This window comes from Ptychodera flava, chromosome 1 (assembly GCF_041260155.1).
Source record: "Ptychodera flava strain L36383 chromosome 1, AS_Pfla_20210202, whole genome shotgun sequence".
NCBI classification, from domain to species: domain Eukaryota; kingdom Metazoa; phylum Hemichordata; class Enteropneusta; family Ptychoderidae; genus Ptychodera; species Ptychodera flava.
The window spans coordinates 61,616,300-61,632,246 of NC_091928.1; the positions used below are offsets into that span (position 1 = coordinate 61,616,300).

At 40.4% G+C, this 15,947-nt stretch overlaps 1 pseudogene; it reads left to right on the plus strand.

Moving 5' to 3' along the window:
* Positions 1-15,947, plus strand: part of LOC139148300 (low-density lipoprotein receptor-related protein 6-like) — a 60,713-nt pseudogene that overhangs the window by 23,928 nt on the left and 20,838 nt on the right.

Sequence of the window (15,947 nt, forward strand, 5' to 3'; positions counted from 1 at the left end):
TTCATACAATTGTTGGCTTGTTTTGATAACTATATGGTAGCAAACAGTGATATTGTCACTATTTTTTTATTTATTCCATCATCCGAAGTATTGGCTCTGGTTTGCAGGCAAACGTATCCTCTTGCCGACACATTGGTAACTACGTACGCTGTTGCGTACTGGAGAATTCAAAAGGGGACATGAGGTCAATGCTGCAGGGACTGCTTTTGTTATGCAAACCAGCTAGCTGTAAAATGGCCGCCAGGCATGTGGAGACGTTGATGGCTAGAACAATGGAAGCATATTGCGTTGTACCGTGCATCGCAAAAGTGAACTGACGACTTTGGGTGGTAGTGACTGTTTATCACTGGTTAGCTGCAGCCCAAGCCATGTCGGTACAAACCCGTACCTGACTGAGGACTGCTCGATTAAGTCGGCAATGAACGGTAACACTCGTAAGCCAACTCCCAAACGAGCTGGCTAAACTACGTGGAAAGCTGTGCTTCCATGGCTCAGCCATGCCGTTAACCCTTTTCCTGCCAAGTCGGTGAAAATCCGCTTGAAATTCGGTGTAGCTAGAAGCTGAGTAGCCACGGCCGTTATTCTCCTAAGGCGGTGGAAATCGGGCTACTTTTTGGTACCCCCTTTCCTGCCTAGTCGACGGAACTACGTTTTGCTATCCCCTGTGCGTTTAGGGGTCATCCGAGGACAGGTTTTCTGACAAGGAACGCCTTTTCCCCTCGAAATGGGTTCGCAGGGAGTCGATAGACAGGGAAAGGTGCAGAAACCTGTCCGCCAGTCCCCCACACCCGAGGGGGGCTGGTTTTTTTTTACCGCTTTTTAGCGGACTTGGCAGGATAGCATGGTGACGTTTTCTGGCGGAGTTGGACGTACTTGGCTGCCTGGCACTATAGAGATTGCTGCCGAACTTGACCAACTCGGCAATGCTAATCTAGAAGGCTACCTCTTGCAAACGACTTGGCAGATATGCCGATGGTGCGAGACGAAAGTCACTTATTCAGTTGTGCGTGACTGAAAATGAGAACGTATTTTTGACGGGACGGCTCGACTTGTTCCTCCCATGGAACGGATATGAACGACTCGGAAATACCATTACAAACTGGTGTCCGACGTACTAAGCTGGGCTTCAGCTCTGCAAGTTCAAGCCAGGCAACGTCCTTCACCGCCTTGGCCGTGCCATTCAATGGACGTAGCTAAGTTGGATTTTTATTTATTCCATCGTCCGAAGTATTGGCTCTGGTTTGCAGGCAAACGTATCCTCTTGCCGACGCATTGGTAACTACGTACGCTGTTTGCGTACAGAGAATTCAAAAGGTGACATGAGGTCAATATGCTACATGTACGGGGATACTGCCTGCATTTTGCAGGGACTGCTTTTGTTATGCAAACCAGCTAGCAGTACAATATGGCTGCCAGCATGTGGACACGTCGATGGCTAGAACAATGGAAGCATATTGCGTTGCACCCATGCATCGCAAAAGTGAACTGAAGACTTGGGCGTAGTGACTGGTTATCACTGGTTAGCTGCAGCCCAAGCCATGTCGGTACAAACCCGTACCTGACTGAGGACCACTCGATTAAGTCAGTAATGAACGGTAACACTCGTAAGCCAACTCCCAACTGAGCTGGCAAAACTACGTAAAGCTGTGCTTCAATGGCTCAGCCATGTCGTTAATACAACGGCAAAAACGTAGTTTTTGTGCTACACTGCCAAGTCGTTGGAGGTACGTATTCAATTGACCCTACCCTGGGGAAACAGGACAGGTTTGACGGTGCTTCTGCACCCCTAGCACGACCCTCAGGGTCTCTGACTAACAGACGAGTGAGGTGATGTTTGTGCCTAGCGGACGTACGTAATACTGAAGGAGTTTATTTCCGAAAAAATAAACATGAAACGGCAATAAAATGACGCACTCCCAGGGCAAACAAGCCGGTGACCTCAATTTTTTTCTGCAGCAACCCTTGAGCTCCTTCCCCTGTCTACGGGCATGTAGAAATTATCGAAGTCTAACACGTATAAGTACGGCTAAAACTACCCTGAAAATGGGCGATTTCTGCCAAAATGCCTGGCAGGATAACATGCAGGAGAGCCAATCTTTTGCAGGCACATATTATGGGGCGGTTTTCTACTGACTTGGGAGAATAACGGACAAGGGCGCTCGGCAGGAAAGGGTTAATACAACGCAAAAACGTAGTTTTTGTGCTACATTGCCAAGTCGTTGAAGGTGGTAGTATTCAATGGACCCTACCCTGGGGAAACAGGAAACGTTTTCCAGTGCTGCTGCACCCTAGCACGACCCCCAGGGTCTCTTACTAACAGATGAGCGAGGTAGGTGATGTTTGTGCCTAGCGGAAGGAGTTTATTATGAAGGAGTTTATTTCCGAAAAAATAAGCATGAAACGGCAATAAAATGACGCACCCCCTGGGGCAAACAAAGCCGGTGACCTCAATTTTTTCTGCAGTAACCCTTGAGCACCTTCCCCTGTCTACGGGCATGTAGAAATTATCGAAGTCTAACACGTATAAGTAGGGCTAAAACTACCTTGAAAATGGGCGGTTTCTACCAAAATGCCTGGCAGGATAACGTGCAGGAGAGCCAATCTTTTGCAGGCACATATTATGGGGCCGTTTTCTACGGACTTTGCAGGATAAAGGACAAGGGCGCTTGGCAGGAAAAGGGATACTGGAAATCGTCAATGTCCTTGGCAATAGCAATTCAAATGGATCAAGGTCCAAACAAAACCATGTTGACAAACATGCACAGAAATGTGTATATTTCCATATGCATTTTGTACCCATTGATTTGTTTGCACTTCTGTCACTTGATCTGTTTGATGAACAATGTGTAGGACACTGTGTGTCCTCTTTATTCCGGAGTAGATCCATTATAGCATTCAAGCCCAGTACTTCAATTGAATTCATTGGGGTGTAGGATCTCACTATACACCAGGAGACAAGTATTTGACAATACCCAGTCACTGTGCCTTGTAATTGTAGCTTTCCAGCCCCAGTGCTTGCGTAGAACTCAGTGGGGGATCACACTGCAAACTCTCATAGGAATGTGCCAACTTTATCAAGTAAGGAAATCTTGCAAATATTTAGCAAAGAATCTTAAAGACTTTAGTGTGACCAGCAAAACGTTCATGGTATAATAACAGTGAATGTTCTGCTCAACTGTAAATGTCAAACTTACCTTACTGTTTCTGCCCATATTTAGGAGCGGAGGAGATTCTGTTATTAGCAAGACGTATTGATCTGAGACGAATCTCATTGGACACACCAGATTATACAGATGTTGTGTTACAACTAGATGATATCCGCCATACTATTGCTGTAGATTATGATCCTGTTGATGGCTACATATACTGGACAGATGATGAAGTGAGAGCCATTAGAAGGGCTGCAATGGATGGTTCAGGTTAGAAAGTTGTCTGCTTGGAATATTACCACGATTATTCTATTTTAAGCTAATATCAGAGATTCTGTTAACGCAAAATCCTGTGTACATGTTTGACTCAAAATTATTCTGAAATGTGGAAAAAATTTATGTTTGTGTAATCTTATATGCATTATTAGAGGATGAAGCTCCAACACATGTAAACCCATATGCACGAGCGTTGGCCTCGGAAATCTAATAATTGGAGGAAAGGAACGGAAGTTGTTACAAACAATCGAACGCGGTAGAGTAAATTGTAGAACGTGATCGACCTGGCCTGTAGCTATGACAGGCAGCGTTCGCACATTCAATACGATCAGCGTTGCAACTCATTCGCAAATCAACGTTTTTTGGGGCTGGGACGACAATTTTGTTTTGTTCTAGAGCGAGTAATGATTTTGATATGAGATATCAACTGATTACAGTAATCAGAAGGTAAATTTCCTTACGGGCAGTGGTCGGACGTCGACGGGCATACCATGTGGCAGTGGTGATCTATGTACACGATCACACGATTAGCGTTGCTACTCGTTCGAAAATCAACATTTTTCGGATCTGAAAATATTGTTTCGTTTGTTGTGACAAAGAGTAGTGGTAAAGGGTAGTGGTCTTTGGTGTTGAGATATGGATTGATTACAGTAATTGGAAGGTTACGGGCAGTAATTAGTAGGACCCGCCAGCAGGCTTGGCATAGCAGACGCCGGGGGGCAGACGCGCCGTTGTCTATACGATTCAATTTCACATGCATTCATCGCTCGTTCTCAAAATTCGAGACAGTGCCAGGGAGGTAGATTAGCACTGCAGATGCCCTAAAAACAGTGTTTTGTTTGTAAAACCCGTTCTAGTCCCTTTTTCTCCAATAGCGAGTTATGCTACAGCAATCAATGAGTAATAAACAAATGATTGTTTGTTTCTGTAACTGCTTGGAAATGTTCTGAATTGGTAAGACAGAAAGAAATATAATATTTTATATTATATATAGTGTGTGTGTATAAAGTTATTTTCTTGTGTGTTTGTGTGCGCAGTATGATTTATTTTAAACTTTGAAGATTGGCTTGTTGATGTCAGTGTTTCACATAAAGGAGGTGACCGTGGACAGTTCACCTTTTTGTTGACCTAGTACCTATTGGCTACCCCGGCCTGCCCCTTGCAAATTGGCCAAGTACGTGTCCCCTTGAAATGATGTCAGGTGTGGTACCCAGTACACATAATTTTAACAATTTGACAAACTATTTCTACACAGTCTTGTCTTCTGTGTTCAACGCAAAAAAATTCCCAAATTTGAAACTAACTTGATGAGTGTACTGGTGAATGTTTTGGTCAATCAGATTTTTGTTCTTGCCCTTGTTAAATTTATTTGCATTTAAACAAAACATCAACACATGCTCAAAATATGCTAGAATAACTACAGATCAGTAAATTTCAATAAAAGAAAGGTTTGTTGCAGTTCCCGTTTGTCAGACTTGAATCCCTTCTGCTGATGCCATCATGAGTGAAACACTATCCATCATTACGTAATACATGTCAATATGCAAATTAGTTCAAGGTGTATTTTTAGACCAAGCTTTTGGAATGAAAACTAATGGAAATGGAGAAAATTCTAGTTAATTTTGAAAGTCAAGTCAATAATGAACACAAAAATTTGAAGCATTTTTTATTAAAATTCACTTATGAACTAAGTTGAGCAAATAGGTACTCACAGTCTATGTAAACAGGAAGTGCATGCCAAGAAAAGTATACGGTCGATTTTGATACTACAAGATCGGTATGTCAATCCTATCATAGAACATGTATTGCAAATGGCTACCCGCTGATGTAATGTACCGTATAAGACAACTGAAGAACATTAAAATAAGGGAAATAATTTGAAAAATACGACTTTCAGAACATATTACGTAATATTCTAAAGATGGGCGGGGTCTTTAACGTGAAAAACAATACCGTACCTGTAGACAGCGAACAACTATCAAAAACTAACGCAACGTACGTGTTGTTTACATTCCATTCATAGAGTGTGACCAGCTGCTTCCTAACATAGGCGAAAACATGCGTAACTTGACCGCCTAACTGAAGATTTTCAACAAAATTTCTTGTATATGTTGTCAAAATTACAAAAAATAACGGTCAATTGTTCAAAAAAGTCTAGATCTGCGAGTAATTACCCGATTTTGAAACGGTTTGCGTCATTTGAAAGATCGCGAGGTCACGCATGATGGTTACACTGTTATAGCGCCATTGGAGTGATCAGGTGACTATGGGAAGGGTTCAAAGTGCAGTATAACAAAGGAATCACGTGATACACACTTGAATTTTTTTCTCGCCACCCAAGGAATGGGGGCGCTATTTCCCACAATGCATTGCCGATCACGTACGCTTTCAGCATTGATTAGAATGTTAATGGCTCTACGCGGATCGAACGCTCGTGTATGACGTCACTGTATGTAACGTCTTTCATGTATGTTTACTGCCATTTTGTAGGTGGTGAGTACATGTTCAAGAGAAGTTGACCATCCAGATGGCTTAGCGTGGATTGGATAAGTCGAAATTTGTACTGGACAGACACAGGAACAGATTCGATTGAAAGTAGCAAGGCTGAATGGAACATCCGGAAATTTCTCATATCAGAGGATCTTGATGAACCGCGGTGCCATGCATTAGATCATCTAGTGGGTAAGTCTACTGTATTCTAATAACTATGTAGTAGGCGAGTCTATTCTAATTGTTATCTAGTGGGTAAGTCTATACTAATAGCTATCTAATGGGTAAGACTATTCTGATAGCTATCCAGTGGATAGGTCTATTCTGACAGCTATCTAGTGGATAGGTCTATTCTAATAGCTATCTAGTGGATAGGTCTATTCTAATAGCTATCTAGTGGATAGGTCTATTCTAATAACTATCTAGTGGGTAGGTCTATTCTAATATCTAGTGGGTAAGTCTGTTCCAACAGCTATCTAGTGGGTAAGTCTGTTCCAACCGCTATCTAGTGGGTAGGTCTATTCTGACAGCTATCTGGTGGGTAAGTCTATTCTAATAGCTATCTAGTGGGTAGGTCTATTCTAATATCTAGTGGGTAAGTCTGTTCCAACAGCTATCTAGTGGGTAAGTCTGTTCCAACAGCTATCTAGTGGGTAAGTCTATTCTAATAGCTATCTAGTGGGTAAGTCTATTCTAATAGCTATCTAGTGGGTAAGTCTGTTCTAATAGCTATCTAGTGGGTAAGTCTGTTCTAACAGCTATCTAGTGGGTAAGTCTGTTCTAATAGCTATCTAGTGGGTAGGTCTATTCTAATAGCTATCTAGTGGGTAGGTCTATTCTAATACTCTAGTGGGTAAGTCTGTTCAACAGCTATCTAGTGGGTAAGTCTGTTCCAACAGCTATCTAGTGGGTAGGTCTATTCCAACAGCTATCTGGTGGGTAAGTCTATTCTAATAGCTATCTAGTGGGTAGGTCTATTCTAATATCTAGTGGGTAAGTCTGTTCCAACAGCTATCTAGTGGGTAAGTCTGTTCTAATAGCTATCTAGTGGCTAAGTCTGTTCTAATAGACAAGAATTGAGTAAGTCTATTCCATCTTGTGGGTAATCCACTTCCAATCTACTAACCATCTGGTAGGTAACACTTTCCAACTAGCCTTCTGGTAGGTAAACCTTTGCAACTAACTATCTGGTTGGTAAATCTTTGCAACTAGAGATCTAGTAGGTAACGCTTTCCAACTAGCCATCCAATGGTTTACATCGACTCTGTTAACTATTTAGTTAGTAAGGATATTTTAAATTCTGGGGAACAACACAGCTCATCAGATAGATTGATGGCAGTTGTCAAGTGTGAGAATATCTCATATATTTGTTTCTACATTTTTACTAACTGATCATCTAAATCCCTTGATGTTTTCAGTTTGTAGCAGAACTGAAAGAGTCAGTGGTGATGTAGGCATCCAGTAAACTGGATAGATCTGTAGATCAATAGATTGATTGATTGATGTTGATCCAAAATGCAGCCATAAACCACCTATATTCAAGAATTGCTGAACATTAGTGTAAATAACCTTATAAGTTTGATCACATTGCTTGATTATAAGGCCCAGTGTGATGTTTATAGAGTTTGTGTTTGTGGTTACACTTACAAAACCCTTCAAGCCATGAGCCAAACAATGGAATGTGCTAGTAGACTGGAGCTTTAAGTAATTGTTACATATCTAGAGTCTCCACAATTAGAGAAGGTCACTATATCAGGTCACAAAGACACAAAATTCAGGATAAATGGATTCCTGACAATGAAATTTAGTATGTTTTAAATAAAGGGGACAATTTTCATAACTTTGGATCCATCCCCAGTCATTTTGAATGATTTGGTCTTGCCTTAGATATATTTTGTTGGGTTTTGTCTTTTAACAATCGTAACACAGCATCCCATCACTGCGTTAAGACAGCAAGTTCCCAACTTGTTAATTATTGACTTCTTTCATCAGATACATGTACTGGACGGATTGGGGAAAGCAACCAAAGATAGAGAGAGCACATTTAGATGGTACTGGTAGAGTTACACTCATTAGTGAGTCGCTTGGATGGCCCAATGGACTGGCCCTTGATTTCACATACAGGAAAATCTATTGGGGTGATGCCAAAACTGATAAAATTGAAATGGCAAATATGAATGGCACTGGAAGACAAGTCCTGGTTTCTGAAGAGCTCCCTCATATCTTTGGATTCAGTTTACTTGGTAAGATGTGTTAATTTAGATTTGGATGGTTTTTCAAGTGAACTTGATGCCACCTCTTACCGGAGATTTCTGATAATGGGCCAAGGGCCTTTATTCAGGAAATCAGTAAATTGTCAGGGGCACACTTGAAGCCTAATAAATGCCCAGAGCGTTAATTTGGTAGAGTAACCAACACCCACTAACTAAATACTCACAAAAGCTTGTATTTGAGTTGAAGCTCATACAGTGACAAAGAAAGAGTAAGATGTTGCAGAATAGCTCTTCTTGATTGTTCTTTTCTTTTTTTATCTTTCCCTGGACAAATTCTGACAAATCTTTCCTGGACAAATTCTGACAAATCCACCTGTGCTTCAGAAAGACACAATGTTACACTTTCTCTGATCTGTGAAAGACGTAGCAGGATTCTCCACGGGGGGTTTTCGAGGGGCGGCCCGCCCCTCTGTTTTTGGTGACCGCCCCTCTAGCTAATGTGCCGCCCCTGCAATTGGAAACACTGCCCCTTTGTTTTTGATGGGAACGAAACTCGTAGTTGTCAATTGTTAGCGAGCAACTTGCGTACTTGCCGTGATTAAAATGTACAATACAAATGGTAGGTCGTTCACACTTCGTAATCTTGACGGTGACACTTGGTCATGGCAAATGGAAATTGTTTCACACTTTTTGCTCATATTTGGTATGTATATAAATACCAAAAAGAAGCTTATATGGTGAGTCAATGGCGTCTGTATGTGGGTATGTATGTGCGGATGTATGTCCGTCACATCCAAAGGCTCCCATACCGCCAAAGCTACCATCTCAGTATTTGGTGTACAGGTAGATGCAGGGGTTGAGATGTGACGTTGTTCAAATGAACATGTCAGTGTCAAAAATATGCAAATGAGGTAAGAAAAAGGGGAAATCCTGTAAATGTGCACGAGTGGTGGTAGTACCTGAAACAGCCCACACATCTGAGTAAGCTGTTTTGACCTTTAACCTATTTGTATGCAGGGTACCTATTATGTGTGGGAGTGGTGGCAGTAAGTGAAACAGCTTATTAGTCATTTTCTGTCATTGTTTATGAACTGAGACATATTAAGGTTCCAAGACAAGAAATTGACCATTTTAAACTAACAATTCTCTAGTGTTTAATAAGCTCAGAACCCCCGTAAGTTGTATATTTTCGGAAAGCCTAGATATAGGGGAACACTTTTGTAACCATTGTGTCACCATTGTTTACATAACTATCACGTGACAGGTAATTTGCATAACCTTTCAAAAATCGGTTTTCCTTATGTTTTGTTTCAATGCTTTGAGATATGTTGCTGAAATTTGTGTGAGTGCAAGCTGTCCTAAAGGTCTTTAAAAGTGTGTCTCAGAACTTTTTTAAACCTTCTTAAACAGTTTTTATGCCAGAAAAACTTCCAGAGCAGTGAATTTAACCGTAGTTGATTTCTTTAAAATTGTGCTCCAAAAAAAGTAAGCAAGATATAAAAAATCTGAGACACAGTTTTGAAAAGTTTGGTTGCATTCCAGCAAGTTTGAGTCGGATATTTTGAAGTATTGAGACAAAACATAGGGAAAACCGATTTTTGAAAGGTTATGCAAATTACCTTGTCACGTGATTGTTATGTAAACAATGGTGACACTGTGGTTACCAAATTGTTCCCCTATATCTAGGCTTTCAGAAAATGTATACTTTACGGGGGTTCTGAGCTTATTAACCGTTAGAGAATTATTAGATTTAAAAAGGTCAAATTTCTTGTCTTGGAACCTTAACAGACCTGCTCAAACCATGGATGTCTATTTTTGTACATCCATGGTTGAAACATTCTCTGCTATGCGTGTTGCTAAAGTTGACCTCCAGTACCTAAAGTTTCAGACCTTATTAGTCCCCACGGACCGTCCGGGGGGACTTATAGGTTTGGTCATGGTCCGTGGTGCGTCCGTGCGTACGTTCCGTTCACGCAGATATCTCAGAGATGCCCGAAGCGATTTCATTCAAACTTGGTACAAGGATTACTTCATATGTCATACAGATGCACGTCGATTTGTTTTGTGATACGATCCAATATGGCCGCCAGGCGGCCATTTTATTACGATTTTTTCATGTACAGAGCCATAACTCAGGCATGTTTCAACCGATTTTATTCAAAGTTGGTACAAGGACATTGACCAATGTCATAGATATGCACGTCAATTTGTTTTGTGATACGATCCAATATGGCCGCCAGGCGGCCATTTTATTACATTTTTTAGCTCCCATAGCCATATGTATATATGGCAATGGAAGCTATTCTTATAGGCTAGGGAAATGTCTGTATGTATGTATGTCTGTATGTCTGTGTGTCTGTATGTCTGTATGTCTGTATGTTGTCTGTCCGTCAACATCAAAAACTCCAAAACCGCTGTACATTTCATCTTGATATTTGGTGTGTACATGGATGATGGGCTGTAGATGAGATTTTGTTCAAATGAAGTTGTCATTGCCAAAAATATGCAAATTAAGTGAAAAAATGTAAAAAACAGTCAAAATTGAAAAAACTCAATAACCACTGAGCAGATTACATGAAAAATTAGCATGTAAGTACTTTGGGCTGACATGAAATGATTGTGCACATCTTGGGTCAGTATCTTGGACTTGCTATTTTTCATGAATTTTTTTGTAATTTTCTCCCATTTTTGGTCAAAAAATCTCTGCTCTGAAACCACAAGTCCGATTGATTTGAAACTTGGTATGGAAGTGCATAGGAGTGACCTTTCCCAAATTTGGGCAAATCGTGGTGAAATTTGCATATTTTAGTTTACACGTCCATAGACTCCCATGTATAAGGCAGATCTCCATAGACTCCCATGTATAAGGCCACGAAAAATAAAAATTTAGTTTCTCATCGTATTCATATTGCAAAAAGGATGCAGTGACACAATTTTTAGTCCCCACGGATGAAGTCCAGTGAGCTTATAGATTGGGTCATGTCCGTCTGTTCGTCCATCCGTGAGTCCATCCGTTCACGCAGATATCTCGGATATTTTGACAAAATGTCATGTGACCTTGATGACCTTTGATCTCAAATATACATATTTGTCCATAACTCAGTAACCACAAGTGCTACCACCCTTCATATATGGTATGATGGGACAGCTTGTGACGCCACATATTGTACCTCATTAATTATGCACATATCTAATTTTGAGGCGAGCCAATAGAGCTAGAGGTCTGATTTTTGGTATATAGGGATAACTTAGCAAAACAATTTTTTTGACAAAATGTCACGTGACCTCGGTGACCTTTGACCTCAAATATACATATTTGTCCATAACTCAGTAACCACAAGTGCTACAGCCTTCATGTATGGTATGATGGGACACCTTATGACGCCACATATTGTACCTCATTAATTATGCACATATCTAATTTTGAGCGAGCCAATAGAGCTAGAGGTCTGATTTTTGGTATATAGGGATAACTTAGCAAAACAATTTTTTTGACAAATGTCACGTGACCTCGGTGACCTTTGACCTCAAATATACATATTTGTCCATAACTCAGTAACCACAAGTGCTACAGCCTTCATGTATGGTATGATGGGACACCTTATGACGCCACATATTGTACCTCATTAATTATGCACATATCTAATTTTGAGCGAGCCAATAGAGCTAGAGGTCTGATTTTTGGTATATAGGGATAACTTAGCAATACAATTTTTTGACAAAATGTCACGTGACCTCGGTGACCTTTGACCTCAAATATACATATTTTTCCATAACTCGGTAACCACAAGTGCTACACCTTCATGTTTGGTATGATTGGACACCTTATGAGGCCACATACTGTACCTCAATATTATGCGCATATCTCATTCTGAGCGAGCCAATAGAGCTGGATGTCTGATTTTTGGTATATAGGGATAACTATAGGAGAGAAATTTTTTGACCAAATGTCATGTGACCTCGATGACCTTTTACCTAAAATATATGTTTATGTCAATAAATAAGTAACCACAAGTGCTATGTCCTTTGTATTTAGTAGGATGGGAGACCTTATGACAACACACGCTTTACCTCATTAATTATGTACACATCTAATTCTGGGCAAGCGAATAGAGCTAGAGATCTGATTTTTTGGCATATAGGGATTAATTAGCAATATAATTTTTTTTTTCAAAATGTCATGTGACCTCGATGACCTTTGACCTTGATTATATATATATATATGCATATTTCAGTAACCACAAGTTCTATACCCTCCAATTTTGATAGGATATTAGACCTTAAGATGTCACATCTTGTACCTCATTTATAATGCGCATATGTATTCTTGGCTGGCCAATACTGCTAGAGGTCTGATCTTTTTTCCCGATTTAGAACCATAACTTAGACATGCCTCATGTGTTTCAAATTGGGAACAACGACATAGACCTATGTGCCCATAGATCTCAACATATACACTCCAGTGATACTTCTTAATGACCACATTTTCCTGCCCCATCAAGACTAATACTCCTATTACAAGTGGGGACTATGTCATTGTAAATGACTTGTTGAGTTAATGGTTGTATCACAGTATTCGATATATCTAATTCTGTATTTTTCCATTTTATATTCTGAATAATTACATTAAACATATTTCACTGTCTCCAGTACATTTCATTTAAGTATTTTCACTTCATGCACTTTATCCCTTTCACACATGTTCAAATATCTGACCAGAGAACAAACACTAAATAGTCCAGGATGGGAGCTACAGTGTCATTGACGCTATTTTTCATGTACAGAGCCATAACTCAGGCATGTTTCAACTGATTTTATTCAAAGTTGGTACAAGGACATGACCAATGTCATAGATATGCACGTCAATTTGTTTTGTGATACGATCCAATATGGCGCACGGCGGCCATTGTTACGATTTTTTCATGTCCTGAACCATAACTCAGACATGTAATCAAGCGAATCATTCAAAAGTATTTTTATCACAGACCTAAATGAAGAGGACTCTATCCTCTCTGAGGACCTGTAATCAAAATACCCATTAACAAGTGGGGACTGTGTCATCAACGATGACTGTGTTACTTTTGTCTTCTTGTTTTTCTGGTTTAAATATTTCTTGTTTTTTTTTGGTTGTACTGTGCAGAAATCATTGTCATAACAGCAACGTAAAATTTTCCTGCACTGAACAGATAGAAACAACACTTATTGTTGATCTTTGGTATGTACCAATTCCGATCAAATTTGAGCGACACTGTATAATTGCGGTATTTTTTTGAAGCAGGAGTCTGTCAAAGTACTGATCTTATCAAACACGTGTATCCAAAAAATCATTGCTTATGTCCTGTTCTGCTACGTGCACGCTGGGGGACTCAGCAAAGTCTACAGTAGTGCAATTTCAAAGGATTTGAACTTCGAAGGTGTTAATATAGACGCAATTTGCTGGTGCACAACAAAGTTTTTCTACAGCGTACACGAAACTCTCACAGCGAACTGCCATGCTATCCATGATCAATCGAAAGTTATTACTGGGTCTCGCTTTGACTCCAGCAGTCCCTCCTAAAAGGAATCTTCCAGTTTTAGCCAATCAGCAATCTTATACTATACGGAAATATTTGTCTATGCTCATTATGCTAAGGCTTCGTTGCTGAGCGTACTTCCGCTATGAAATATACCTTTCTATCGGACAAAGGTACTCTCCCTATAAGCTGTACAGAGATGTCAAAAATGGCGGCTGTTTCAAGTTAGCTGCCGTCGCGGCTATCGATAGCGGTCCGATCCGTGCATATTGTTTAGCACTAGATATTCAGCTTACGCAGACTAGGTAGGAGATGGTGTGGTTTGAAATGCTAATGCATGCAAAACTGTGAAATCGCTGTAGGCTTTTCTGAATAACCATGTGTGGGGCGGGAGATATGGTTTCCGTGTTGGAAAGTTGTGCACAGCTCCGTATACTACATTTGCGATGTAGGAGTTCACCGGTACCACAATTCAACTCTCACTCGGTATAAGCTCCATGATACAGTGACCAGAATTGTATAAAGATGGTTTTAGCTGTACATATAGCCCTTTCCATTACTCTTTCCAACTGTTTGCAAATCGGCCGACGATGGGATACATGCCCGGGGTACATGCGTTTGTCTACCCATGGACGTCCATGGTCTACCGTACGTCCACGCTCAGACTTTGAAGATCGGAAGGTTCATTTGTCTTTGATCATAAACAGTCAAGCGGACTCAGCAAGTTGAGAGAAAGATATTACTTATGTCTTTGTTCAATTGTTAGAGAATACATTAAAAAAAATAAAGATGATTGTTTTGAAGTAATTTGCAGTCCTCATTCATCCTGATAACAACATCTGAATAATCTTACCAACATTGGTTCTGGTGGTGGGGTCCCTTTTTACCTGATTTTTTAGCTCCCCACGGACACCGTCCGGGGGGACTTATAGGTTTGGTCATGTCCGTGCGTGTGTGCGTGCGTCCGTGCGTGCGTGCGTGTGTGCGTGCGTGCGTCCGTCCGTCCGTTCACGCAGATATCTCAGAGATGCCTGAAGCGATTTCATTCAAACTTGGTACAAGGATTACTTCATATGTCATACAGATGCACGTCGATTTGTTTTGTGATACGATCCAATATGGCTGCCAGGCGGCCATTTTATTACGATTTTTTCATGTACAGAGCCATAATTCAGGCATGTTTCAACTGATTTTATTCAAAGTTGGTACAAGGACATTACCAGTGTCATAGATATGCACGTCGATTCTTTTTGTGATACGATCCAATATGGCCGCCGTGCGGCCATTTTGTTAAGATTTTTTCATGTACAGAGCCATAACTCAGGTATATCTCAACCAATTTCATTCAAAATTGGTACAAGGACATTGACCTATGTCATACATATGCACATCAATTTGTTTTGTGATACGATCCAATATGGCTGCCAGGCGGCCATTTTATTACGATTTTTCATGTACAGAGCCATAACTCAGGCATGTTTCTACAGATTTTATTCAAAGTTGGTACAAGGATATTGACCAATGTCATAGCTAAGCACATCAATTTGTTTTGTGATACGATCCAATATGGCCGCCAGGCGGCCATTTTGTTACGATTGTTTCATGTACAGAGCCATAACTCAGGCATATCTCAACCAATTTCATTCAAAATTGGTACAAGGACATTGACCTATGTCATACATATGCACGTCAATTTGTTTTGTGATACGATCCAATATGGCCGCCAGGCGGCCATTTTATTACGATTTTTTCATGTACAGAGCCATAACTCAGGCATGTTTCTACAGATTTTATTCAAAGTTGGTACAAGGACATTGACCAATGTCATAGCTATGCACATCAATTTGTTTTGTGATACGATCCAATATGGCCGCCAGGCGGCCATTTTGTTACGATTGTTTCATGTACAGAGCCATAACTCAGGCATATCTCAACCAATTTCATTCAAAATTGGTACAAGGACATTGACCTATGTCATACATATGCACATTGATTTGTTTTGTGATACGATCCAATATGGCCGCCAGCAGGCGGCCATTTTATTACGATTTTTTCATGTACAGAGTCATAACTCAGGCATGTTTCTACAGATTTTATTCAAAGTTGGTACAAGGACATTGACCAATGTCATAGCTATACACATCAATTTGTTTTGTGATACGATCCAATATGGCCGCCATGCGGCCATTTTGTTACGATTTTTTCATGTACAGAGCCATAACTCAGGCATATCTCAACCAATTTTATTCAAACTTGGTACAAGGACATTGACCTATGTCATACATATGCACATTGATTTGTTTTGT